The following is a 27,439-nucleotide window of genomic DNA, read 5'->3' as shown; positions in this document are numbered from 1 at the left end:
AATCTGCATCTGCACAGCATGCTAAAATAACCTACCAAATGACACGTCCTTTCGTAGAAAGCGAGTCTACTAATTGCTGAGGGGCAGAATCCTCCACCCTTCCTCTCGCTGAACAGTGCCTTCAAGCTGCAAATACTCCCACTGCTTTCAGCATTTGCCAAGATGAAGTTTTCCACAGAAACCATGAGTCAGGCTCCAAAACTCAGGAGACAGGCTGCAAAAAAAATCGTCAGATTTAACTACGGCAGGTGAATTATTTGGATGATTTGATTTGGCAGAGCAGACTTTTAGCGTAAGAGTCAACCTCGTAGCTAAAAAGCAGGTGATCAGCAGCTTCAGCCAAGAGTGATCCCAGGCACATATCTGAAAATATGTGGGCTAACACTTCAAAAGCTTTCTGTTGGAGTCTAGCAGTAAGAAACCAAGATCCTATCTTCCTGATGATTTTCTTCCCCCTCTATTTTTATATTTCTCTTTTTTGTTGCTGGTTTGTTTTTGTTTGTTTGTTTGGGGGTTTTGTTTCAGTTTGGGTTGGGGTTTGTTTGTTTGGCTTGCTTTGGTTTAGGGTTTTTTTGTTACTCCACCTTCCCACCTTAATTTCCAAATGCATTTCAATAGACTGGTCCTTGCAGGAAGAAGATGAATGTCAACTCGGACAGCGAGATGATTCTGGTAGTCAGGGGCCTGATGAAGCCATTGGTCTCATCTCCCGAGTAACTAGTGATAGGATGAGAGGAAATGGACTTATGATGTGCTAGGGGAGATTTAGATTGGTGTCATGGGTTGAATTGAATCTGCTGATGGATCTTCAATACCGTGCTGCCATCAAGCCAGTTTCAAAATGAAAGTGCTGGGCTGGAGCAAAGTATCATGGGGCTGGAAGTTCAGATTGTAACAAGAGAGGCTTCCTGCTCAGATTGCTGCTTCTGGTTTCTGAGTTTTGGGGTGTTGGTCTTTCCTGCTGGGTTAGGGAAGGGGAGGGAGGTTGCTATCTTCTGCTGCTGCTTCTGCACTTTGCTGCTTTGTGCTGAAAACAGGCTAGGGTAAAAGTGCATTGGATCATTTCCATGAAAACTTTTAATCTCAACCCAGATGTGACAGATTATGCAAAATTCATCATCTGCATTAATTTTGATAGCCAGGTGAAGGTTGTTAATAACTATGAAAACTGTTTGTTAACATTAAATCTCACCACAACTTATTCACAAGGTTTGAAATGCATGGTTTGGAAATTTACACACACAGGGAACAGGCAAAACTAGAACACTTATTTCTTAAAGTGACAAATGCAAACATTATACTGGAAGAGAAGATTCTTGTGGTTAATTATACCACTTGCAGTTAATTATACCACTTATCCACTAGATGGACACAGGAAGCTCCTTTCTGCTTATGGCAGAAAGCAATTAGTGAATTAAAAGAGGCTTTAGGTATTTACCCAAAACACATGGAGGGGTTGCTGCTGTCAGTGGTCTCAGAATCATAGAATCATAGAATCAACCAGGTTGGAAGAGACCTCCAAGATCATCCAGTCCAACCTACCCCCAGCCCTTGGAATTGATAACTCTTGAAGTATTTGACTCAAGGACAAAACAAGAAAACATCACAGTATCAGGGAGCAGAAGGAGGACAGCACTGGTGCAAGATCTATTTCTCAGAATCATAGAATCAACCAGGTTGGAAGAGACCTCCAAGCTGTTAGAGGCTTTGGAGTTTCCCAGACTCTTTTCTCAGGAAGCTGGGAGTGTATAGCATAGTTCCTGACCTGGTTCCTCTTGATTCCTTGATTCAGCAGAAGCCTTGCAGAGTGTCAGGCAGGATGCGATGTGATGTGCGATCTTGGCACAATGTCACGCTGGCTGTGCAGGCTGATCGCACGCAGGCATTTAGAGTCTGTTCCTGGTAAACTCAAGGCAGTGGAGTTTCCAGGCAGTTAAGGATGCAATGAGGCAGCAGCAGCACCATGCTACCCGCTCATCCCTTTTTATCAATGCCACCTGAGACTAACAGGCCTTTGGACATAGATTAGCCAATCAGAATGGCACGTTTCCAAGCTTGACCCTATTAGGTGAAGCCAGGGCTTTCATTTTCCTTTCCTGCAGTTGCTTCCCCCAGCACAGAAGGAGGGGGACCAGGGGAACATGCTTGGACAAGCCAGAGCCCTTAGGCACAGTGGCTCCAGGTTGTCCTCTTTCCCACGGTTGCTTCTCCCCACAGCAGAAGTGGGGGAGAGCAGAAAAATCATGCCTGGTCAAGCCAGGACATGGTTAAGTCCATTTTTGGCCTATCAGGCCTACCACGACACCAGAGTGGGATTTTGTGCTACTTTTTCTCTCATCTGTGTGGGATGGGGGTGGAGGGAACTTGTAAGAGAGGACTGTGTTAACCCAGGACAGTTGGGTACTAGGAAAAAAATTCTTTACTGAAAGCAGTGAGGCATTGGAACAGGCTGCCCAGGGATGTGGTGGAGTCACCACCCCTAGGGGTGTTCAAAAATTGTGTAGATGTGGTGCTTCAGGATATAGTTTAGTGGTCATGGTAGTAGGGTTACAGCTGGACTCTATGGTCTTAAAGGTCTTTTCCAACCTTAATGACTGTAAGATTCTACAACAGTAGCCACCTGTGAAGGTACCATTCTTATACTGTCCCTGCACAGTAATGTCACCTTTCCTCTCCACTGAGGTCACTGTTCCTGCCTTTACATTGCCCAACTCCAGGTCAGTTGTGCAACACAAAGGCTCATGCCATAACCTGGAGCGGTCTGAAATCAACCCTTGGCTGGCCATGTGTCAGGAGTTCAAAGGAGGCTTTGTGGCAGCCATGCACAGCAGAGCTGAGGATCAGCACTTTTTTCTCTGACGACAGACCCAAACACAAGTGTGAATGCTACACACTGAACATGCAAATAAATTAGAGGACAGATTTAGAGCTGGTCAGACCTAATGCAACAAGAACCTGCATTCACTTCCTTCATCCCACTGTAGTAACCCTCTTCACCCCCATACATATTACTAGCAACCTTTTACTTCAACAAGAACAGTGAGCTAGAAGTTCGCAATGCACAGGAAATGCAACCTTGACACATTCCCTCTTCAACTCAGACCTTTTGTCCTCCCCACACAGAAAAAGCCTGAAAGCTCTGCAGCATCAGTTTGTCAATGAAGCTGGAAAGCAATGCCCAGAAATAAGTTTTATCATGAGTCTTACAAGGTTCTATTAATTAAAGAAACAAGTATTTCTATATGTTCATGTTATAAGCTTTCTTCCTATCAATTTGACTAACACCTATCAATTTGACTAACTCAGTGCAGAACGTTTTAAGTCATAGGAGTTTGCTAGACTCTGGTCACAAATATGATCATAGTAGTATTTACATAAGGGGCCTGGATTTTGTCAAGAAAAATGTGGATTTGTAATGTCATAAGACCAAAAAGCTGTTACTAAGTATGATGATAAAGGCAGACTCTGGTCATTTTTGAACAGAAAATATTAGAGTTTGGGGTTTCTTTTAAACAGGTATTGAGAAGAGCTTAGTGAATAACTCCCTGGCTGCTGCAAGTGGGAACATGTCTAGATGCTATAAATTTAGAGATGAATAATCTTTCTTTATAATAAGTATAAGGAAAGTACAGAAAAGATGCTCCATCTCAAGATAAGTCCATATAAGCAGAATCAGTTTCCCTATGAGGAAATAATTACTGCAAGCTGCAAAAATAGAAATAAAGTCTCTGACAAATGTTTGGTGTATGAATTGCTGCTACAGTTTATTTATGCAGACAATATAGTGTCTGGGATGAAACAGCTCTGTTGGCAGAGCGAGCATGAGCCACTGTATGTGGGCTCTCAGAGCACTGCATGGGAGTGTTTACTTCAGCTCTCCTGGAACCATGCAGAAGTGACGTTATCGTGCTGGAGCCTGAAATAAGTAGTGAAATCGCCAGCACCAAGAGAAAGCTGAGCATGTGGCTGAAATCTTCGTCATCTGAAACCAAGACCAAAAAAAAAAAGCACTAAACAAACTAAGAGGAAAATTGATTTAAAACCTCTCTCTAAGCAGATCTCACTGAACCCAAGGAGGGGCACTGAACCCAAGGAGGGGCTCTGTACCCAGTCACTCCCATTTTGCCACTGTGATCATTTTCTGCAGGACAGGCCAAATGACATCTCTTTGTCTTTTTATGCCTGCATGTTTGTGTCTCCTTATGCTTCTAAATAAGTGCTCAAATTGTACTGGAAATTTGTCTAAAACTCCTGCAATCCCCAGAAGAACCAAATATTCTTCTCTGAGCTAAAAAAAATAACAAAAAAAATTACAGATTTAATGTAAAATTTATAAATGCCTCCTTTTTCTAACCCAAAGCTGAACCTGAAATTAAAATGCATGGATTAAATATGCCCAGTTTCAGGTCTGGAAGATGTGCTGTGGCACACCACTCTGAAAGAGCAGATCCTGGAAAGGCTGTCAGTAGAGTGTGCTCTGCTTACTGCATATCACCAGTGCACAGCACCCTGGTGGGTAGGAGGTCAGCCCTGATGTCATGTTATGCCACTGAGCTCTGCATGCTCTCACTGCACCAGGGACTTGTGGACAGGCTTACAGTATGCACAGCACAAAGCCAGACTTGGAAAAGAGTCCGGACAGCCACAACAGGGAGACTGTGACACAGCTTGCAAGAGATGGCACTAAGAGGAAAAAAAGGGGCTGTGATAACACAAATGAGCAGTACTGCACTCTTCCTCCAGAAGAGGAGCAGAGGGTTTTGCTATCAGGCGTCACATAACTCATCCAACCAGTGGGTCAGGACAAGAACTGGACTCTAACTCACCTGTTTGGTTCTGCACCCTCTGAAGTAAATGACAGAATATTCACTGGCTTCAAGGACAGAGCATCATCACAGTATCACAGTATCATCAGGGTTGGAAGAGACCTCACAGATCATCAAGTCCAACCCTTTACCCTGCCTACAACAATTACACACAGTTGTTTGCTCAGACACCACAGTTTTCTTTTGTCCTCAGCATTCAACTGTTAGAAGACCTTTTTTCCATCTGTGTTCCAGTAACGTATTTCTGAAGTGCTTCATGCAACCACTGAGCACAGCCAGAGAGCAGCCACCCGTGGGCCTTTAAGGCCTCCTGGCATCTCCAGAGATGGGCCAGGCAGTGATGTAGCTGAAGGAAAAGAGCAATCTGATCTACTTACATCATAGAAAATCGCTCAAGTGATGTTTTGTTCCCTTCCACTTAAGTCAGTTGGAGTCTTCCCATTGATTGCAAAATAATCATAGGATCATAGAATCAACCAGGTTGGAAGAGACCTCCAAGATCATCCAGCCCAACCTAGCACCCAGCCCTAGACACTCAACTAGACCATGGCACTAAGTGCCTCATCCAGGCTTTTCTGGAGCACCTCCAGGGACGGTGCCTCCACCACATCCCTGGGCAGCCCATTCCAATGCCAATCACTCTCTCTGGCAACAACTTCCTCCTAACATCCAGCCTATACTTTCCCCAGCACAACTTGAGACTGTGTCCCCTTGTTCTATTGCTGGTTGCCTGGCCTTTAGGGTTTGATTTTTTGGGCAGTTTGGGGTTTTTTTTGTACCCATAATTTCACAAAAAAACAGGCAGTGATTATTATGTCATCAGTTCTGAATTTCAAATTTTCTCTGTATTGTCTTCTCTAGGATTCAGTAGCATTCAGCTACTCTGTCTTTTCCATGAAATACCCAGAACAATTGCATCAGGATCTCTGTTGAAACCCTAGTAAATATGTTTAGGGGGAAAATCCCATTATGCATGGACAGATTCTTCCAGAATGGAAAAAAATATGTATATTATATATTTAACCCTAGAAAAGATAGCAATGTTCCTCAAAAATAAATGGTTAGTTAAGATGTATTCTAAGGCAAAGGTGACCAAAACAGATGCACTTGAGAAGAGCAAAGTGCACCTGCTCATTATTATAATAAGATTATTGGGAAGTACACTGGAAAATGATCAAAAATTCATGTGTCATATTGAGGAGGAAAAGAGGAGAGAAGACATCCAAACAAACAAACATCCTGATGCAGAATATTCTTTTTTTTTCTGCCTCTAGATTTTACCAGGCAAAAAACAGGCATGCAAGTACAGGTGTAGCACAGAAACACAGAATGTCAGGGGCTGGAAGGGACCTTGAAAGCTCATCCAGTCCAACCCCCGCCCCTGCCAGAGCAGGATCACCTATACCAGATCACACAGCATCATGTCCAGGCAAGTTTTGAATATCTCCAGAGAGGGAGACTCCACAACCCACCCCAGGCAGCCTGTCCCAGCGTTCTGCCACCCTCACAGTGAAAAAACTCTTCCTCATGTTTCCATGGAATTTCCTGTTCCCCAACTCCAACGCATTGCCCCTTGTCCTGTCACTGGGCATCACTGAGCAGAGCCTGGCTCCATCCTCCTGGCACTCACCCTTTACATATTTATAAACACTGATGAGGTTACCTCTCAATCTCCTCTTTGAGCTAAAGAGACTCATGTCCCTCAGTCTCTCCTCCTAAGGAAGATGTTCCACTCCCTTAATCATTTTTGTGGCTCTGTGCTGCACTTTTTCAAGCAGAAAGCCTCTTTTGGGATGGGGCAGGGAAACCTAGCACGAGGAGGAGCTATTTCAGACCTATTCAAACTCTAATATTTATAGCCCTGTGTTAACACCTCTGACTTCTCTGAGCGCTGCCTTTGCGTGGAGCACAAATCCTATGAGGAGAGGTTGAGGGAGCTGGGCCTGTTTAGCCTGGAGAAGAGGAGGCTCAGGGGTGATCTTATTACTGTCTACAACTACCTGAAGGGGCATTGTAGCCAGGTGGGGGGTGGCCTCTTCTCCCAGGCAACCAGCAATAGAGCAAGGGGACACAGTCTCAGGTTGTGCCAGGGTAGGTATAGGCTGGATGTTAGAAAGAAGTTCTTCACAGAGAGAGTGATTTCCCATTGGAATGGGCTGCCCAGGGAGGTGGTGGAGGCACCGTCCCTGGGGGTCTTCAAGAAAAGACTGGATGAGGCACTTAGTGCCATGGTCTAGTTGACTGGATAGGGCTGGGTGCTAGGTTGGACTGGATGATCTTGGAGGTCTCTTCCAACCTGGTTGATTCTATGACTCTATGATTCTATGATAGAAATCTCTGGATTTGTCAATTTGGGCACTGAATATTATTCTTTTTAGAAGACTCTGATCTGACTTTGTTCAAAACAGGAGAGAATCTTTCCGGGGTGAAAAAAAAATACAAATTATTTTCATCTTTAGCTTCTTCCACTTTATAAAACCATGAAAACATGAAGAACAGAACTTTTGCTCTATGACAGGAAAGCAGAGTTCTTATCTTCTCATCACTTTTATCTGTATTTTAAAATAGTGCCTTCACTAGTAAAGGAACAAACTCTGTGAGGCTAGATATTATGTACATGCTGAAACAGATGTCAGTAACTGTTGTAAGTGGGTTTTTTTCCTACGTCTCAGAGATCCAAAACAGAGCTATTTTTTGGAGAGTGCAAGATCTTTTATGGTATCTATAGCAGCCATAAAGGCAATGGCAGCTGACAGCACCAGTCAAAGCAGATAGAGTGGATGAATGGATAATACAAGTGGATGTAAAACAGTATCTCACAGTAATTCATTAGATGCAGCTGCAGCCTCTGACCTAGCTGAAGAAAATGTCCATAGGTAAAATAGTTAATAAATGTACCTATTGTCTCACTTCTATGCAAAAACCTCTAATTATATGTGTGATGGTTTGGGTGTTACCCCCACGCCCCCACCCCCCCCAATGCTCTTAAGAAAATCACCCAGACTAGACTCACCTGAGCTGGAAATTGAAGAATGAAGCTATATATTTTACAGCTTAGCACAATATACAAGCAGATATTTACAATCTATACAGCTATAGACGGAAATATACAGTTAAAAAAAGTAATGCAGAAGCACAACAGCCCTCCCAGAAAGCAGAGTCCCCAGGAGGGGCTCTCAACCACCTTTCCACCTTCCTCTCACCCCTCTACTTTTCCCCAGACTTTGCTTTACATTCAAGGTGAGTTTGGAGGGTCGGCCAGGGGGGGTTAGGAAGCAGAAGGATTAGTTACAGGGACAGCAGGTTAGAGAGAGAGGTTCATGCAGCCCCAGAGCCCAGAGAGCAACTCTGTTATCTATGTTTATGTTTTTGTTCTTATACATCTCAGCAAGCCTATGAGACATCACCATTGTGTCCTTCTCACAGCCTGTAATCTAATTCTTCTCACCAAACCATCCCAGCTAGGCTCAAACTAGCACAATGTGCATACAAATAAATATCATAGAGCGTTAAGGTTTGGAAAGGATCTCATGAGATCATCTATTCCAACTCTGCTGACAAAGCAGGATCACCTAGCACAGGTGTGATGGGTTAGGAACTTTCACTCCCCAGACTAGGTCAGATGGCTTGGAAGCAAGATGAAGCTATGTTTACAGCACAGCAATATTTACAAGCATACATACACAATATATTTACAAGTATTTACAATTATATACAAATTAGAAATAATACAGTAATCCAAGCTCCCTCCCAGACAAAGAAGACTGCCCAGAAGGGGCTCAATGCTGCCCTCCCCTTTTCCATCTGCTTTCCCAGACAGGCAAACAAAACAACCAGCAAAGCTGTCATTGATATTTGTTAGTGGAGAGGTTAGGGTGGAGCAAAGAGGAAGTGAATAGAAGTAGCACTGCAGAACAGAGTGGGACAAATTGTTTGCTTTTTGGCTTTTTATCCCTCTCAGCAAACCAATGAGTGATACAGACTTCATCATTATTTTCTGTTCACAACCAATAATCTAATTTCTCTCAGTATAATATTCCAATTAGCCTCAAAGCAGCACAGCAGGTCGCAGGGTAAACATGTCCAGTCAAGATCTGAAAGTCCCTAGGGAAGCAGACTCCACAGCTTCTCTGGGCAGCCTGTGGCAGTGCTCCACCACCCTCAGAGTAAAGAAGCTTTTCCTCATATTGGAGTGTTCCCGTGTTCCAGTTTACTCCTTTGCCCCAAAGGGCACCACTGAAAAGAGACAGGCCCTTATTCTTGACACCAACCCTTCAGATATTTATAAATGCTAATAAGATCCCCCCACAGTTTTCTCCAAGCTAAAGAGCCTCGAGTCTCATTCCTTCTTCATAAAATGGATGTCCCAGCCCCTTAATCACCCTCATATCCCTCTGCTGGGATTTTTCCACCATTTCACTGTCTCTTCTGAAGTGGAGAGCCAAAAAATGGGCACAGTACTGCAGATGTGGTCACAACAGGGCAGAATAGAGAGACAGAAGAATCATAGAATCATAGAATCAGCCAGGTTGGAAGAGACCTCCAAGATCATCCAGGCCAACCTAGCACCCAGCCCTAGCCAGTCAACTAGACCATGGCACTAAGTGCCTCAGCCAGGCTTTTCTGGAGCACCTCCAGGGATGGTGCCTCCACCACCTCCCTGGGCAGCCCATTCCAATGCCAATCACTCTCTCTGCCAACAACTTCTTTCTAACATCCAGCCTATACTTTCCCTGGCACAATTTGAGACTGTGTCCCCTTGTTCTATTGCTGAACCTCCCTGAACCTGCTGGACACAGTCTTCTTAATGCACTCCAGGAGGCAATTGGCCTTCTTGGATTCAAGAACACATTGCTGTCCCATGGATCAGTTTTAAGATACTGGGCTTTATTCAGGAGATGATGTGAAGATGCTTTCCAGGCACTTAAATGTCATTCCTGTTTCTACAAGGCAAGATTGGACGTGGCACTTGGTGCCATGGTCTAGCCTTGAGCTCTGTGGTAAAGGGTTGGACTTGATGATCTGTGAGGTCTCTTCCAATCCTAATAATACTGTGATACTGTGATACTACTGTTCCTACTGAACATTATTACTATTAAAACTTCCTTGGGAGTTTAAAAAAGTTCTCAAGTTTATATGTTTGCAAGGCATGGGATTTTGAGACTTTAAATCATGCACTTATCTCAGTATATTTAGTCACTATGCATTAAAGAACAAAAAATCTTTTCTACATTAATTTAAACATATCAATAATTCAACTTCAGCCATATCTTCAGTAGTGAACTTCCTCTGTATCTTTCATGACATTACAGATGTGTAGTCTCAATTTGTGGGGGTTTTGCTTGGTTTTAACAATTTTTAGTAGTGTTAAAACCTGTATCAGAATGAACATATCAAATGCTTCACCTAGTATAAGCTGTAGGTTTTCACAATTTGAGTACCATGTTCCCTAAGTCATCCCTTGGTAAAAGGCACTAGTATTCATTCCAAAATCTTTAGACAAGAATGCCTAGGTTGATCCTTTCTTTTTACTCTTTTGCTTGATGTAAAACCCCTGATTCCTTCCCAGAGCTCTTACCTCTAGCTAGTTTTACATTTTAAAAAGACTACTGTTCATATCAGTCACCTGAAATGCAGTTCTGAAGGCTGTATTTTAAACATCACTCTAGACTTCCATAGGCTATGATGCAGATAGTCCTCATTCCTAATCTGATTTTAAAGAAGAATAGCAATGATGCTATTAGATATCCTGAGATGACAAGAAGGCAGTCCTTTGTACATATACACAGAATCACAGAATCAGCCAGGTTGGAAGACACCTCCAAGATCATTCAGTCGTTTATACATATTCATAGAATCACAGAATCAGCCAGGTTGGAATAGACCTCCAAGATCATCCAGTCCTTTGTACATATTCATAGAACCACAGAATCAGCCAGGTTGGAGTAGACCTTCAAGATCATCCAGTCCTTTGTACATATTCATAGAATCACAGAATCAACCAGGTTGGAAGAGACCTCCAAGATCATCCAGTCCAACCTATCACCCAACCCTATCCAATCAACTAGACCATGGCACTGAGTGCCTCATCAATATTGCTGGCATTTGTTTTCCTGATGTGGTACAATTTCAGCTGACATCTGTATGTAGACATTTAATAGGGCTAGTAAAAGAAATTATTGAGGTAACTCTCAAGTGGTAAGAGATATAACAGCAAGATTTAAAAGGTAAGCTTTCTCATAAAAACTCTTTGGAAGCCCATCCCTGGAGGACTTCAGCTGCTTAAGTGAAGTTTAGGGCAATATGAGAAGACACCACAGAATAAGAAGAATGTCATCATGCCTTTTCCTAGCAAACACGCACCCATGGGAACAGCTAACACTTCTCCCATTGCTTGTGCCACCCCCAAAACAGATTGTGCATGGGCTAGCATTGTGCATTTAGTTATCTGAGTTGCACCTAGTCTCTGACAAAAGAGGTGTGAAACTGACAGTGCTGCTAAAACAAAGTGTATCTTCCTACCTGTGGCAGATCTTGGGTACGCACAAAGTCACTAGCCTGGGCCAGGAGGGGTTGGATGTTTCACAGTGCTGCAAAAGCACTGCAGTGCTGGAAATTGAAGAAATACAAAAGTCACAGTATCACAGTATCACCAAGGTTGGAAGAGACCTCATAGATCATCAAGTCCAATCCTTTACCACAGAGCTCAAGGCTAGACCACAGCACCAAGTGCCACGTCCAATCCTGCCTTGAACAGCCCCAGGGACGGCGACTCCACCACCTCCCCGGGCAGCCCATTCCAGTGTCCAATGACTCTCTCAGGGAAGAACTTTCTCCTCACCTCCAGCCTAAATCTTCCCTGGCGCAGCCTGAGGCTGTGTCCTCTTGTTCTGGTGCTGGCCACCTGAGAGAAGAGAGCAACCTCCTCCTGGCCACAACCACCCCTCAGGTAGTTGTAGACAGCAATAAGGTCACCCCTGAGCCTCCTCTTCTCCAGGCTAAACAATCCCAGCTCCCTCAGCCTCTCCTTGTAGGGCTGTGCTCAAGGCCTCTCACCAGCCTCATCCACTCAAGCATCTCAATGTCCCTCCTAAACTGGGGGGCCCAGAACTGAACACAGCACTCAAGGTGTGGTCTAACCAGTGCAGAGTAGAGGGGCAGAATGACCTCCCTGCTCCTGCTGGCCACACCATTCCTGATGCAGGCCAGGATGCCACTGGCTCTCTTGGCCACCTGGGCACACTGCTGGCTCATGTTCAGGCAGGTATCAATCAGCACCCTCAGATCCCTCTCTGTCTGGCTGCTCTCCAGCCACTCTGACCCCAGCCTGTATCTCTGCATGGGGTTGTTGTGGCCAAAGTGCAGCACCCAGCTGTCTTCAAGACTTAGGGGGACTAATTAAGGGATTGGCTTCTATACTTTGCAACCAGCTCCATGTGACTTGAAAATGAAACAGGAAATCCCAAAAGCTGTAGGGAATTTGTAACACAGGAGATAACTGACAGCTGGTGCGGCATTATATGCTTTTTTATGTGTTCCTTTAGCATTACTTCATACAGCAAAATCACAGGGCCAAGAAAACATCTTTCACCACTGCTCATCCTTCAAGTGACCACAAAACACAGACGTTCTGCCTCTTGGAAGCGTAACTTTATCATGCTTAGTCCTAAAAGCTGAGATTGCATTGCTGTGAGCTGCCACATGGACTGGACAGGAAGCAAATCAACAATACCTGAAGGAAACCGTAAAGGAATCACAGCCCAGAGGTTGTGCCATCTTTTCTCTTTAGAGAGCCAATGGCATCCTGGCCTGCATCAGGAACAGTGTGGCCAGTAGGACAAGGGAGGTTATTCTTCCTCTGTACTCAGCACTGGTCAGGCCACGCCTTGAGTACTGTGTCCAGTTCTGGGCCCCTCAATTCAAGAGAGATGTTGAGGTGCTGGAACATGTCCAGAGAAGGGCAACGAAGCTGGTGAGGGGCCTGGAACACAAATCTTATGAGGAGAGGTTGAGGGAACTGGGCCTGTTTAGCCTGGAGAAGAGGAGGCTCGGGGGGGACCTCATTGCTGTCTACAACTACCTGAAGGGGCATTGTAGCCAGGTGGGGGTTGGCCTCTTCTCCCAGGTAACCAGCAATAGAACAAGGGGACACAGTCTCAAGTTGTGCCAGGGTAGGTATAGGCTGGATGTTAGGAAGAAGTTCTTCACAGAGAGAGTGATTGGCATTGGAATGGGCTGCCCAGGGAGGTGGTGGAGGCACCGTCCCTCGGGGTCTTCAAGAAAAGACTGGATGAGGCACTCAGTGCCATGGTCTAGTTGACTGGCTAGGGCTGGGTGATAGGTTGGACTCGATGATCTTGGAGGTCTCTTCCAACCTGGTTGATTCTATGATTCTATGATTCTATGACAGCGTAGCAACGGATAAATGGTGAAATGTTGCAGGGTGTAGCTATAATCTAAGGCTACAGATGCTGAAACAGTGAGGTCTTAAGGAGCAGTTATGAAATGAAAGTATTCCTTGGAGATCTAATTTAAGCACTGATTTTACATAATAGATGGGAAGAGTAGGTGGTGTAGTCATGCAGAAGAATCTAGCCACAAATCAGAAAATACGCACCTTTTTTTTTTGGTCTCAAGTGACTGATCAGAGCAATTTGTAGATGATACTACTTACCCTGTGAAAGGAGCAGAATGTGGGTTTAAGTGGTGTAAGTGAGGTTTAAAAGAATGTCATAATGCAGAGGCCCAAACCACTGGGGAGCTACAGCGTAAATGAGAGAGATGAGCTTGTGCACTCTTCACACTTTCCTGCCAGCTACATGTCCTACAAGGCGCCTCACCATCAGTGAGACCCCACCTGGAGTACTGTGTACAGTTCTGGAGCCCTCAACACAAGAAGGACATGGAACTGTTGGAGCGAGCCCAGAGGAGGCCATGAAAAATACTCAGAGGGCTGCAGCAGCTCTGCTATGAGGACAGGCTATGAGAGTTCTTAGAATCATAGAATCAGCCAGGTTGGAAGAGACCTCCAAGATCATCCAGGCCAACCTAGCACCCAGCCCTATCCAATCATCTAGACCATGGCACTAAATGCCTTATCCAGTCTTGTTGGGCTCTTCAGCATGGAGAAGAGAAGGCTTTGAGGAGACCTTGTAGTAGCCTTTCCATATCTGAAGGAGGCTACAGGAAGGCTGGGGAAGGACTGCTTACAAGGTCTTGTAATGACAAGATGAGGAGTAATGGGTTTAAACTGGAAGAGGGGAGATTTAAACCAGATGTTAAGAAGAAGTTATTTAGAATGAGGATGGTGAAACACTGGCACAGGTTGCCCAGGAAGGTTGTGGCTGCTCCCACCCTGGAGGTGTTCAAGGCCAGGTTGGATGAGGCCTTGAGCGACCTGTTCTAGTGGGAGGTGTCCTTGGCTCTGGCGAGGGGTTGGAACCAGACGATCCTTGAGGTCCCTTCCAACCTAAACCACTCTGTGATTCCACACGTATAGACTTTCACAAAGTCGAAAGAGGAGGTGTCCATATAAATGGGGCATTAATTCTAGAGGCTTAGATATGAGCATAGATTAGCTATGGGCAGTAATTCTAGGAACTAAAAACGGGAGCACTGCATCACCGGATGAGCTCTGAATGGAACAAAAGGATCAGCTTAAACACACACTCAAAATAGAAAATCACTCTAGCAATGTTGTTACACTAGGAGGGTTTTTTTTTCTCCCTCAGAACTGATCTGCAAAGCAAAAAAAAAAAAACCTACAGCAAAGCAACTTGTGTTGCACTGAGCTCTTGGGGCTTAACTCTCTTCCAGTGCAAATTCTGCAAACCGATTTAAGTATCTCAAACAATGAACTGGATGGTTTGATACGGTCATGTTGCCACGAGCATTGTGAATGTTGCCTTTTTTGTTGGGCACCTTGCCAGTGTACCTGACATTTGCATACTGCCTATCAGCCTGGCTGCCCTCTCAAGCAATGACTAAATCCCTGGGCAAACTTTGCAATCTGAAACAGTGAAAGCGTAGTTTAACTGTGTGTATGTCTCTCATTTTCAGAAGGCATGTTGTCCAGAGAAGGGCAACAAGGCTGGTGAAAGGCCTCAAACACAGCCCTGTGAGGAGAGGCTGAGGGAGCTAGGGTTGGTTAGCCTGGAGAAGAGGAGGTTCAGGGGGGACCTCATTGCTGTCTACAACTACCTGAAGGGAGGCTGTAGCCAGTGGGGGTTGGTCTCTTCTCCCAGGCAATCAGCAATAGAACAAGGGGACACAGTCTCAAGTTGTGCTGGGGGAAGTCTAGGCTGGATGTTAGGAGGAAGTTGTTGGCAGAGAGAGTGATTGGCATTGGAATGGGCTGCCCAGGGAGGTGGTGGAGTTGCTGTCTCTGGAGGTATTCAAGAAAAGCCTGGCTGAGGCACTTAGTGCCATGGTCTAGTTGACTGGCTAGGGCTGGGTGCTAGGTTGGACTGGATGATCTTGGAGGTCTCTTCCAACCTGGTTGATTCGATGATTAAGGGAGTGGAACATGTCTCTTGGGAGGAGAGACTGAGGGAGCTGGGGCTCTTTGGCTTGGAAAAGAGGAGACTGAGAGGTGACCTCATCAGTGTTTATGAATATGTAAAGGGTGAGTGCCAAGAGGATGGATCCAGGCTCTTCTTGGTGATGCCTGATGACAGAACAAGGGGCAATGGGTGGAAACTGAGGCATAGGAAGTTCCATGTAAACATGAGGACAAATGTTTCCCCTGTGAGGGTGACATTGGAACAGGCTACCCAGGATGGGTGTGGAGTCTCCTACTCTGGAGATATTCAAAACCCATCTGGATGTGTTCCTGTGTGATCTACTCTAAATGATCCTGCTGTGGCAGGGAGGTTGGAATAGATAACCTTTCATGGTTCCTTCCAGCCCCTGGCGTTCTGTGATTCTGTGATTTAACACTGTAAAAGACACATCCAACTCTCTTTTTATTTTGGTCAGTGTTGATTTGGGCAAGAAGACAGTTTGGTTTATGGAGCAAATTACATTCTGACGTACTATGTGCAACAGTTCAGAGCCTAGGATCGAAAGAGTTATGCACTGGAAAACCAGACTCTCTGTACTGTTGCATACTCCTTCCTGGTACCTATGCTTTAGAAAGAGTCCCAGGCACATGCAGTTAAGCAAGGCTTACTGGAGCCACTGCATGTATCACAGGTAGCCTCAGGGCACCAGCCACTGGCTACTATAAGTATTTAGTGAACTCAACATCTCCTCATAGCTTCTAAAACAGAAGAGGTTAAGGATTGAATATTCAAACAAAGGTCTCTGTTTCTTTTCTGCTCATTTAACCTTACTATGTGTCTCCAGGAGATGGGCACATCTTCACAGCTTTATCTCTAGCTTCATTTAAACTACCTCTAAAGTCATCTTCCCTTTTCAGACTTTCAATAGTTGTCCAAATATATTAAAAAATTCCTTAATCATTCCCATGAAATTCCAAGAGAGTACACCTAGCAGCAGATGTGCATGTTTGTTACCAGCACTTCACCTGAATGCCTGTGTTACTCAAATGTCTGGCAGTTCAGTCAGACTTTAGAGAAAAGGAGAACTTTAGTTCTTGTATTACTTCTCAATATAACTTCTGGGGTATCCTTTAGGATGACAGCGACTTTTAATGGACTAATAGGGGAATCCAGCAGTCCTGCAAGAGTCCAGCATATAGGGTCAATGTTCATAGAATCATTGAACCAAACAGGTTGGAAGAGACCTCCAAGATCATCCAGGCCAACCTAGCACCCAGCCCTAGCCAGTCAACTATGCCATGGCACTAAGTCCAGTCCTTTCTTGAACACCTCCAGGGACAGCGACTCCACCACCTCCCTGGGCAGCCCATTCCAATGCTAATGACTCTCTCTGCCAACAACTTCCTCCTAATATCCAGCCTATACCTCCCCTGGCACAACTCGAGACTGTGTCACTCATTCTGTTGCTGGTTGCCTGGGAGAAGAGACTGACCCCCACCTGGCTACAACCTCCTTTCAGGTAGTTGCAGACAGCAATGAGGTGTCATCTCCAAACTCACTGATGCTGGACTCAATCCCCTCGTCCAGATCATCAGTAAAGATATTGAACAGGATCAGGCTCAGCATTGATCCCTGGGGGACACCACTGGTGACTGGCTGCCAACTGGATGTGGCACCATTCACCACCACTATCTTTAAAATACTGGAAGTTTGGTGTTTTGTTGCAGCCTCTGTTTGCAATTACTCTCTTAATTTAGTTCAGTTTGAAAGGATGGCTGAGAAGTGACATGCTAGGACCCACTCAAATATTTTAGTTCAGAGACCTCTAAGAACTAAAGAAGTAAATTCATCTTTTCCATTTTTTCCAAGTAAAATTTAGTCCACCATCACTTCTGGTTCAGATACAGCTTCCTCATTTGCTTTTATTCTTTGTAACAGCAGGGAAGATTTCAAAGCTGAGCCATTTATAGCCATAACCCATTGAATTACTTTCTGGTGAAGTGGCTGAGAAAATCTTCCTTTGGAAGAACTAGTGACAGCGTGCATGTATTCCAAATCATAATGCATGCACCAATAAGCTGCTGGGTTTAAAAATGCTTTCCTTTACTTGTGTGTAGCACAAATTAAGTCAGTGGGGTTTCAAATTAAATAAAACTTGGCACTTCTTCTCAGGAAACCATATTTTGTTTTGCTGGATCTACATAACTTAGAATTGCCTAAGTGAAAGTTTCTTGCACGTAAGAGAGACTAAATTAGCTCAAGAAAGAAATTATGTCTTAATTTAAATCTCTAAGGCAAACAGGTGTTGGTCTGTGCAGATTTTGGCCCCCTGTGTCCTTTTATTCTACCTCTATCTCTGTGTTCTGTCTAAAACGATTGGGCAGTTTCATCATCCACGCTTAAGATAGACAATGACACATCACTCTGAGACCAAGGCATGGACCTCATTGCTGTCTACAACTACTTGAAGGGAGGTTGTAGCCAGGTAGGGGTTGGTCTCTTCTCCCAGGCAGACAGCAACAGAACAAGGGGACACAGTCTCAAGTTGTGCCAGGGAAAGTATAAGCCGGATGTTAGGAGGAAGTTGCTGCCAGAGAGAGTGATTGGCATTGGAATGGGCTGCCCAGGGAGGTGGTGGAGGCACCGTTCCTGGAGGTGTTCAAGAAAAGCCTGGATGAGGCACTTAGTGCCATGGTCTAGTTGAGTGGCTAGGGCTGGGTGCTAGGTTGGGCTGGATGATCTTGGAGGTCTCTTCCAACCTGGTTGATTCTATGATCTCCTAGCTCTGAGCAATGCCAGTCCTGGCGAATGAAAGAAACTGAGAACAAATGCTCTTACATGTTATAGTTTTGCCTAAGATATGAAGAAAACCATGAAAGTGATGTAGATATTTGTTTTAATCACTGTTCAAGTATGCCTAGGAAAAAAACTATAGGGATTAAAGACTCTGTGCCTTTTATTCTCCTGATGTTATTGGGTTTTTTATCTGAGATCTCAAGCAAGAGCCACTAATTATGTCATTTATTCTAGATGCTCTAGATCTAGGCATAGGGAATATAAGATGAGTTGTAGTACACAGGTACCCCAACTCTCCTGCAGCCTTGCTAGAATATTTAAAGCACAATAGTTGGAGATATTTTGAAATTATTTGTTTTCTTTTGAAGGAACCAAACAGAGATCTTAGTTCAGTAGTCACTGCATTGTCCATGACATGCCAAGGTGATCAAGGAAACCAACGGATTCCTGGCTTGTACTAGAAACACTGTGGCCAGCAGGAACAGGGAGGTGATCGTCCCCCTGGTGAGGCCATGCCTTGAGTATTGTGTTCAATCCTGGGCCCTTCACTACGAGAGGGACTTTGATGTTCTGGAGCATGTTCAGAGAAGGGTGACAAGGCTGGTGATGGGCCTGGAGCACATGGCCTACGAGGAGTGTCTGAAGGAGTGGGGTTGTTCAGTCTGGAGAAGAGGAGGCTGAGGAGAGACCTCATTGCTCTCTACAACTACCTGAAGGGAGGCTGGATTGAGGAGGGGGGCAGCCTCTGCTCCTTGGTGGCAGGGGGCAGAACTAGAGGAAATGGTTTCAGGCTGTGCCAGGGGAGGTTAGGCTGGATGCTAGGAAATAATTTCTCAAAAAGAGAGTTATAAAACATTGGAATGTTCTGCCCAGGGCAGTGGTTGAGTCACAGTCCCTGAAGGTGTTTAAGCAGCCTGTGGAGCTGGCACTCAGAGACCCAGTTTAGTGTTGACCCTTCAGTGCTGGGTCAAGGGTTGGACTGGATGACCTTTGAAGCCACTTGCAACTTGATGTTTTCTGTGATTCTGTGAAATTCAGGAGAAGATAATCCAACAGTGATGTCAGTCTTTAATTAGGAAACCAGGTATACGACAGAAAACCAGTCATTGCCTGGTCTTCTAAGAACTTTCAGGAGAAGGATCTAATTGCCCTCCACCCTTGTGCTTCCTAATTCAGAGACTAGGATTTGAACCACTGTCTGTATAATTTTTTATGAGTCCAGTATTTTCTCATCTGTTGATCTCTGCATGATAAAGAACACATCACCACCCATCACAGTTTTAGCTCTGTCATTCTCCTCTACTGCTCCTCTGGTGCTGAGACTTGATGTAGAGTGTAGGAGAGATGAATGGAGAAACTCATCTAAGCTGAGAGGCAGGAGGGCCTCGTCCCCTGCACATGAAAGGTCTGAGCTATAGCTCCGTGCACTGCTCTTTTGCTCTTACCAAGTAGCTGAAACCCAGGAACTGCTAGCAAAGCTGCAGTGGCTGGCTTAGAGTAGCACCAGAGCAACGAGAAGGAAAATGGTGACTAACTAGTGCAGGACAAAAGCAGCTCTGACTGGCAGCTTCAATTGAGCCAGCTTAGCCAAGAAAAGATGCTGCATCTGGCACCTGTCTGTGTCGAACCGAAAATGAAGTCCTAGCAGAGGGAGTGGGAAGCCATGAGTTGACCTCTCAGAAGTCTCAGTTAAAAGAAAAGCAGAGGAATAGTGAGAACAGCTAAACTTCAGGAGCAAGAAAAATTAGTTTGACACAGCATGGTACTCTGTCAATCTATCTTCCAAATTATTTCTTTATTCTTTGGCAGGCTGTTGGTGTTTAAGTCAATTGTGTCATGCATGTCAAGGGAAGATAAGCTCCCTTGTCAACAGAAAGTTTAGTTTCTTTTTTCCCCAGTTTTTGTTTGTTTATTTTCTTTAGTAGTGGGATTGGGATGAAGGCTCAAGCTGGTATTTCTGTAGGATTTCCTCAAACAGAAACCCAGTTCTATGTTGTGGCCACTCAAGTCTTATGAGAAGAGTAATAACTAAATGAAGAAAAGCCACAAGGAAGACAAAGTAGCCTACATGCTCTTTTCCTCCTTTTTTCCTCCAGCATAAAGTTCTCTCTGAATTGCAGAATACAATGCCAGATAAACTCAGAATACCACATTTCAGTTCTGCTGTCCTCTGGTAGAGAAAAATCCATAAAATCAAAAATATGCTTAGAGAATAAAACCTGTCAAGGGCAATGCTGTCATCCAAGAAAATTCATCCTTCTTCTGATGGAGTATGTCTGTAAGAAGAATCTGGCTGCTGCAGAAGAGGGACACTGGTGCAGCTATTCTTAGAGATCAGCCAACAGGACCGACCAGCTTGCATGTCATCCCTTATGACTCAGGAGGAGTTATCAGTTCTGACAGAGGCTCCATGATCTGTGTCAGTGCGAGGAGCACGCTGCTTGCATCTTAGAATTGTTCTTGTTCTTAGAATCAGCCAGGTTGGAAGAGACCTCCAAGATCATCCAGGCCAACCTAGCACCCAGCCCTAGCCAGTCAACTAGACCATGGCACTAAGTGCCTCATCCAGGCTTTTCTGGAGCACCTCCAGGGATGGTGACTCCACCACCTCCCTGGGCAGCCCATTCCAATGCCAATCACTCTCTCTGCCAACAACTTCCTCCTAACATCCAGCCTAGACTTCCCCCAGCACAACTTGAGACTGTGTCCCCTTGTTCTGTTGCTGGTTGCCTGGCAGAAGAGACCAACCCCCACCTGGCTGCAACCTCCCTTCAGGTAGTTGTAGACAGCAATGAGGTCACCCCTGAGCCTCCTCTTCTCCAGGCTAAACAACCCCAGCTCCCTCAGCCTCTCCTCATAGGGTTTGTGTCCCAGGCCCCTCACCAGCTTTGTTGCCCTTCTCTGGACACCTTCCAGCACCTCAACATCTTTCTTGAATTGAGGAGCCCAGAACTGGACACAGTACTCAAGGTGTGGCCTGACCAGTGCTGAGTACAGGGGAAGAATAACCTCCCTTGTCCTACTGGCCACACTGCTCCTGATGCAGGCCAGGATGCCATTGGCTCCTCTTGGCTACCTGGGCACACTGCTGAAACACACTCAAGCTTCACCACACTTCAACCACACAAGCCCAGCTGTGGCATGAAACAGCAATGCTGGTATCTATGGAAAGCTATTTAAATTCCAGGGGAGGTTGCTTTCTTATCTATGGTACTTGGTGTTTTATGCAAAAGCAGGCAATAAACAACTCAGACTGTGCTTTAAATACATAGTTGTTGTTCTTATGATTATCCCAAGACTAACCTTGAGACTTTTGTGTTACCTTGTGTTAAAACAACTACGTCATCCCTAGCAGATGCAGCCACAGAGCCTTTGGCTAAGATGTGAGCAGGCAGGATTTCTGGTTGACTACTTGCTACCTAATAAAAATGTCAGCATATTGGATATTTATTTCCTGAGCAAATCACTGTCATAAAAGTTTACCCAATCCAGTTTGGCAATTTCAAAGTAGAAGGAAACAAAAATTAAATCACTGTTGACACTCAGGTGATAGTAGTTACACTGCAACTACTCAGGTTTTGTATCAGCTAGAAAAGCATTAATATTTCAACTTCCTTTGTCCTGAATCATCAGTGACAGGCAATTTGGGAAAAAGATTCATGCTTAGGGGACAAAAAGTGACAACACTTGATAAGTGTTGCATGTTGCAACCAGTGAAAACAAACTTCAGTAGCTGTACTTTTCCAATAAATAGGTCAACTTCTTAGTAAGACAGACAGGAAGGAGATTTCTCTACATGATGCTGAGCAGTGCTGCACTGAACAGTGGGACACCCTCCCTTAGAAGCAAATTAGAGAACATTTGCGTGGGTAACCATAAGCAAGGCTATGTAGAAACTGCTAATATTGGACCGTGCATTTCATGTAACACTTACACAGGCTGTTGAGCAATGGTAAGACTACTTCAAGTACTTCTTTGGTTATCTTAAAAAGTAAGATTTTTTTTTTTAAAGAGGACAGATAGGACTTCATTGATATTGACTTGCTGAGCCCAGTTGTGCTAACTGCTGGGAGGAAAAGTATTGTCCTCTATGTCACATCTCCCTCATGCCTCAGGCTTTGTGTACAGTATTTTAGAATCATAGAATCAACCAGGTTGGAAGAGACCTCCAAGATCATCCAGGCCAACCTAGCACCCAGCCCTAGCCACTCAACTAAACCATGGCACTAAGTGCCTCAGCCAGGCTTTTCTTGAACACCTCCAGGGATGGTGACTCCACCACCTCCCTGGGCAGCCCATTCCAATGCCAATCACTCTCTCTGCCAACATCCAGCCTAGACTTCCCCTGGCACAACTTGAGACTGTGTCCCCTTGTTCTGTTGCTGGTTGCCTGGCAGAAGAGGCCAACCCCTGCCTGCCTACAACCTCCTTTCAGGTAGTTGTAGACAGCAATGAGGTCACCCCTGAGCCTCCTCTTCTCCAGGCTAAACACCCCCAGCTCCCTCAGCCTCTCCTCATAGGGTTTGTGCTCCAGGCCTTTCACCAGAGCCTTGTTGCCCTTCTCTGGACACGTTCCAGCACCTCAACATCTCTCTTGAATTGAGGGGCCCAGAACTGGAAGTTGCATTATGCAAAACCTTTCTTGGTACCTGAGTAAGACACACATCACTCTCTCAGTTCTGAGTGACAATATGCTCTCTGAATCAAATATATCCTCTCTTGACCTTGCTGTGTCCAAATCCTCAAGATCAGACTATGTCATGCTCCACAGCAGAGGCCTCTTACTTGCGTGAAGTGTCTGGACTCAAAACAGACGATTTTGCCCTCTGTTCATTCAGACTCAAATGCCTAAGGATATAACCAGCTCATTGGTTAAACAACTTCCTACATCAGAGCAGTACGTGGCTCAAACCACTTCAAGGGATGAGAGGAGCACTTACTTGAATCATTTTGCGCAGCCATGGAAATATCACAGGATTTTTTTATGAATGATATCAAGTGTTTACCAGCTGGCACCACAGTTGATAGCACAGTTGAGTTTTGTATTACTTTATAGCTCTTTTGTGAAAAATGGCAACAGACTTAATTTGACTAAAAACCAGTTGAGCTAAAATGGTCCAGATCGCATAACGCACTCTCAGTGGCTGTCAGCATTTAGCCAATGCTTGGAGATCCATATCACCAAAATAGAGAAGCTTCCAGGGAGTCAGAGCTGGTTTAAGGCAGCAGGTTTAAAAGATGAAGAGCATTTCTTCCCTAGCTGTACAGAGAACTCCACAAGATACAAAAAGACCCTCAAGCACCTACTAAAGCTGTCCAGTTCAGTAACTGAATTCCGAACCACATCACTCATCCACTTCTGATCTCACACAGAGCACTACCCAGCAATAAATGTGACCTGCTATTTTATTTATTATAAGTTCTGCAGGCTTAACAGAAAAGAAAAGGTTTCATCTCAGCCAGGTACATCAGCTCAGTGTTTTATCTTCGTTTGCCATTCTCTCCAAAGGTACAGCAAATAGAAAAGCAGTATTTACTGGCAGAAGTTGAAAACTACCCATGGCCCTCAGTTAGTCTATTGTAGGTAAAAACCTGTCCCTTTTCCCCTAGTTCCACTTTATACAGGTGAAGGTCAACTTTGAAGTACTAACTGATTTTGGACTGGCTTTGGACTGACTTTGAAGACCAGAATTTGGCTTAGTCTACCTGATCATTGGCCACTAGCTTCTACATATACCCTTTTCTGATGCATTATATTGCACTAGACATGAACCAAAGGTCACAGTAGTAGCTTTGTGAAGCAAGACAGTAAAACATGATATCACAGAAATAGTGCTAGAGGTTACAAGACACAAAATGCAATTTAGCTTTTGTGGACTAAGTGTCCTTTTAAGTCTTATGGTAGTCCTTCAAGTGTGCCTCCCCTGCTCTGTCTTAATAAGACAGAAGACTTACACCTACAAGTCTTCCTTTAGAGGAGACAACCACTTACTAGCATAGGCAAAAAGACAAGATCACTTAAAATGAAGATCCTGCACCTTAGTCAGGACAGCCTCAAGCACAAATACCGGTTGGATGACAAGTGGGTTGAGAGCAGTCCTGCAGAGAAGGACTTGAGTGTGCTGCTTGATGAGGTGCTTGACAAGGGCTGGCAATGTGTGCTGGCAGCCCAAAAATCCAACTGTACTCCAGACTTCTCCAAAAGATGCACGGCCATCAGGTCAAGAAAGGTGATTCTGCTCTTGTGAGACTCCACCTGGAGTACTGCATCCAGCTCTGGAGCCCCCAGCACAAAGAAGGACCTGGATCTGTTTGAGGCAATCAAAAGGAAGGCCACAAGGATGATCAGAGGGGTGCAGCACCTCTTCTACAAGGACAGGCTGAGGGAGCTGGGTCTGTTCAGCCTGGAGAAGAGGAGGCTCTACAGAGACCTTATAATGGCCTTTCAGTACCTGAAGGCAGGCTACAGGAAAGCTGAAGAGGGACTATTATAAGGGCCTATGGAGACAGGACAAGGGGCAATGGTTGTAAACTGGATCAGGGTAGATTCAGACATTTGGAAAAAGTTCTTTACTATGAGGGTGATGAGACACTGGAATGTGTTGCCCAAAGAAGCTGTAGATACCTCATCCCTGGAAGTGTTTATGATCAAGCTGGATGAGGCTTTGAGCAACCTGATCTAGCAGGACTTGTCCCTGCCTATGGCAGGGGGTTTGAAACTAGACAGTCTTTAAGGTCCCTTCCAACTCAAGCCATTCTAGCTTCTATGATAATCTTTCAGGGAATGCATTTTTTTTACTCTCTTGAACTTAGTTCTTAGAATTACAAAAAGACCACAAAAATACTTATTGCATTAGAAGCTAAGGAAAGAGCAAGCAAGAGAAACATAAGGAGCATATGGGACTGATCTGTAGGCTAGACATGGTCAAAAGAAGAAACCACCTACAGAACACAAAGAAGAGGAGGGAGAGAGAAGGGGAGAAGTGGAGGAAAGAGAGAGAGATGCTCTAATTTGAGGAGAAGCCCTGAGATGCAAAAAGAGGATTCTAGTCACTCTGGAGGACTAATTAAAGTGCTATAAACTGACGAGGAGGCTAAGAAATATGTGCAGGATATGATTATTTTTTCCAGTTCTACAAATCTTTTATGTTTGCTACACTTGAAAATAATTGGCTTTTGAACCCTTTGCAATTCTGATTGCTTCTCTGCTTCCTCCACACCACTTCTGAAGACACAAATGCTACTTTCAAGTAGCCAAATGGGTTAGAGAGTTGGGAAAAATTGTAAAATGAGGATTCTATCTTTATGATCTAAGAAATCTTGGTGTACAAAATGCCAGTTCCATGCAAAAGTGACAGCCAGGCAGGAGTTGCAACAGAATGGCCAAAGTAAGAGATTATGTGGTTGCCTCTTCCAAACACAAGATGTTCAAGCATGCATCTCCAGCCTGATGGCACTGTGCAAGAAATCCTTTGCATTAGGAACAACATTGTCAGTAGGTTGAGAAAGGATCAGCAGGTTGAGAAAGGTGATTCTTCCCCTCTGTTCAGCACTGGTGAGGCCATGTCTGGACTATAGCACCCAGCTCTGTGCTTCAGGCTATAAAAAAGGTATGGACTTACTGTAGCAAGTTCAGAAAAAGGTAGCCAAAATGATTATGGGACTGGAAGGAAAGGTGAGAGAGCTGAAACTCTTTAGCCTAGAGAAGAGAAAGCTCAAGGGGAAACCTTGTCACATTCCTGCATCAGGAATGGTGTGGTCAGCAGGAGCAGGGAGGTCATTCTGCCCCTGTACTCTGCACTGGTTAGACCACACCTTGAGTGCTGTGTTCAGTTCTGGGCCCCCCAGTTTAGGAGGGACATTGAGATGTTTGAGCATGTCCAGAGAAGGGCGACGAGGCTGGTGAGAGGCCTTGAGCACAGCCCTACAAGGAGAGGCTGAGGGAGCTGGGATTGGTTAGCCTGGAGAAGAGGAGGCTCAGGGGAGACCTTATTGCTGTCTACAACTACCTGAGGGGTGGTTGTGGCCAGGAGGAGGTTGCTCTCTTCTCTCAGGTGGCCAGCACTAGAACAAGAGGACACAGCCTCAAGCTGTGCCAGGGGAAATTTAGGCTGGAGGTGAGGAGAAAGTTCTTCACTGAGAGAGTCATTGGACACTGGAATGGGCTGCCCGGGGAGGTGGTGGAGTCGCCGTCCCTGGAGCTGTTCAAGGCAGGATTGGACGTGGCACTTGGTGCCATGGTCTAGCCTTGAGCTCTGTGGTAAAGGGTTGGACTTGATGATCTGTGAGGTCTCTTCCAACCCTGATGATACTGTGATACTGTGATACATGTATAAAGACCCGTTCAGAGGGATGGATAAGGAGTCTGACTGTTCTCAGTACTATCCAGAGGCAGGACAAGAAGCAATGGGCATAAACTGAAACACCTAAAATTCCATCTGGACACCAGGAAACACTTTTCCCTGTGAGGATGACTGAATACTGGCATAGGTTGCCCGAAAAGGTTGTAGTCTCCATCCGTGAGATATGCATCATTCAACTGAACCTCGACCTGGGCCATTTGTTCCAGTTAGTCTGAGCAGAGGAGTGGGGCAAGAAGACCTTAAGAAGTCCCTCCCAGCCTGGCTGCCTCTGTAACCTTGTGGCCTGTATATCTTATTTTCTACAGATGAGATGTAAAACTGAACTCCCAGCCACGTGAAGACAATGTAGGACAACAACTCTTACCTGAAGCATTCTCGCAGCACTGATTGCCTAGAAGCACTAAGGTATGCAAACCTAACTCATCAGCTGCCAGGAGCAACACATCCAGCTCTCACCACCTGAAAAGAGGAATAGAAGGGTACATCTTGGAAATCTTGTTTTCAGCTGGGCTGCCTTTCAGTGCCTGGGGCTCAATCTAAGTGATTTACTGCCCAGTAGTAACTATTGCCCAGAAGTTGCACCCATAAAAATTAATAAATGCTTTATAACACATTTTATTTATTGCCTGTCATGAATACCTAATGTTACTACACAAAACAATCAGCTCCACAAGCTGAGCATGTTGCTGAGTTATAGCTGTCTCACACAAGTGTATTTTGAGAGAAACACATAAAAAAATTGATTCAGAGCCTTCAAATACTGAAGACATTAAATGAGTAGGACAGCAGTGTTGATTATTGTTGTTAATTCTGAATTAATTATGAATGGGTAATCAGAACTGAACCCAGCAGTCTTTGTATTGGTTTTGTACCAAGCAGCATAATTAAGCTGAGGCCACTGGGATGCCTGTGTGGTCTTACAAACGAATTTTGACATCATTCATGTGGAACC

General features: G+C 44.9%; 1 long non-coding RNA gene across 1 annotated transcript in view; it reads left to right on the top strand.

Annotated features, from left to right (window-relative positions):
- Positions 1 to 27,100, top strand: part of LOC135179018 (uncharacterized) — a 38,043-nt gene extending 10,943 nt beyond the window's left edge. Inside the window, exon 2 of the long non-coding RNA XR_010303854.1 lies at positions 26,793 to 27,100. This is a non-coding gene — a long non-coding RNA (uncharacterized LOC135179018). The remainder of the gene's footprint in view (positions 1 to 26,792) is intronic.
- Positions 27,101 to 27,439: the final 339 nt, after the last annotated feature.

Source organism: Pogoniulus pusillus, chromosome 10 (assembly GCF_015220805.1).
Source record: "Pogoniulus pusillus isolate bPogPus1 chromosome 10, bPogPus1.pri, whole genome shotgun sequence".
Taxonomy (NCBI): domain Eukaryota; kingdom Metazoa; phylum Chordata; class Aves; order Piciformes; family Lybiidae; genus Pogoniulus; species Pogoniulus pusillus.
The sequence above is the reverse complement of the archived record's forward strand: the minus strand, read 5'-3'. Positions and strand labels throughout refer to the sequence as shown.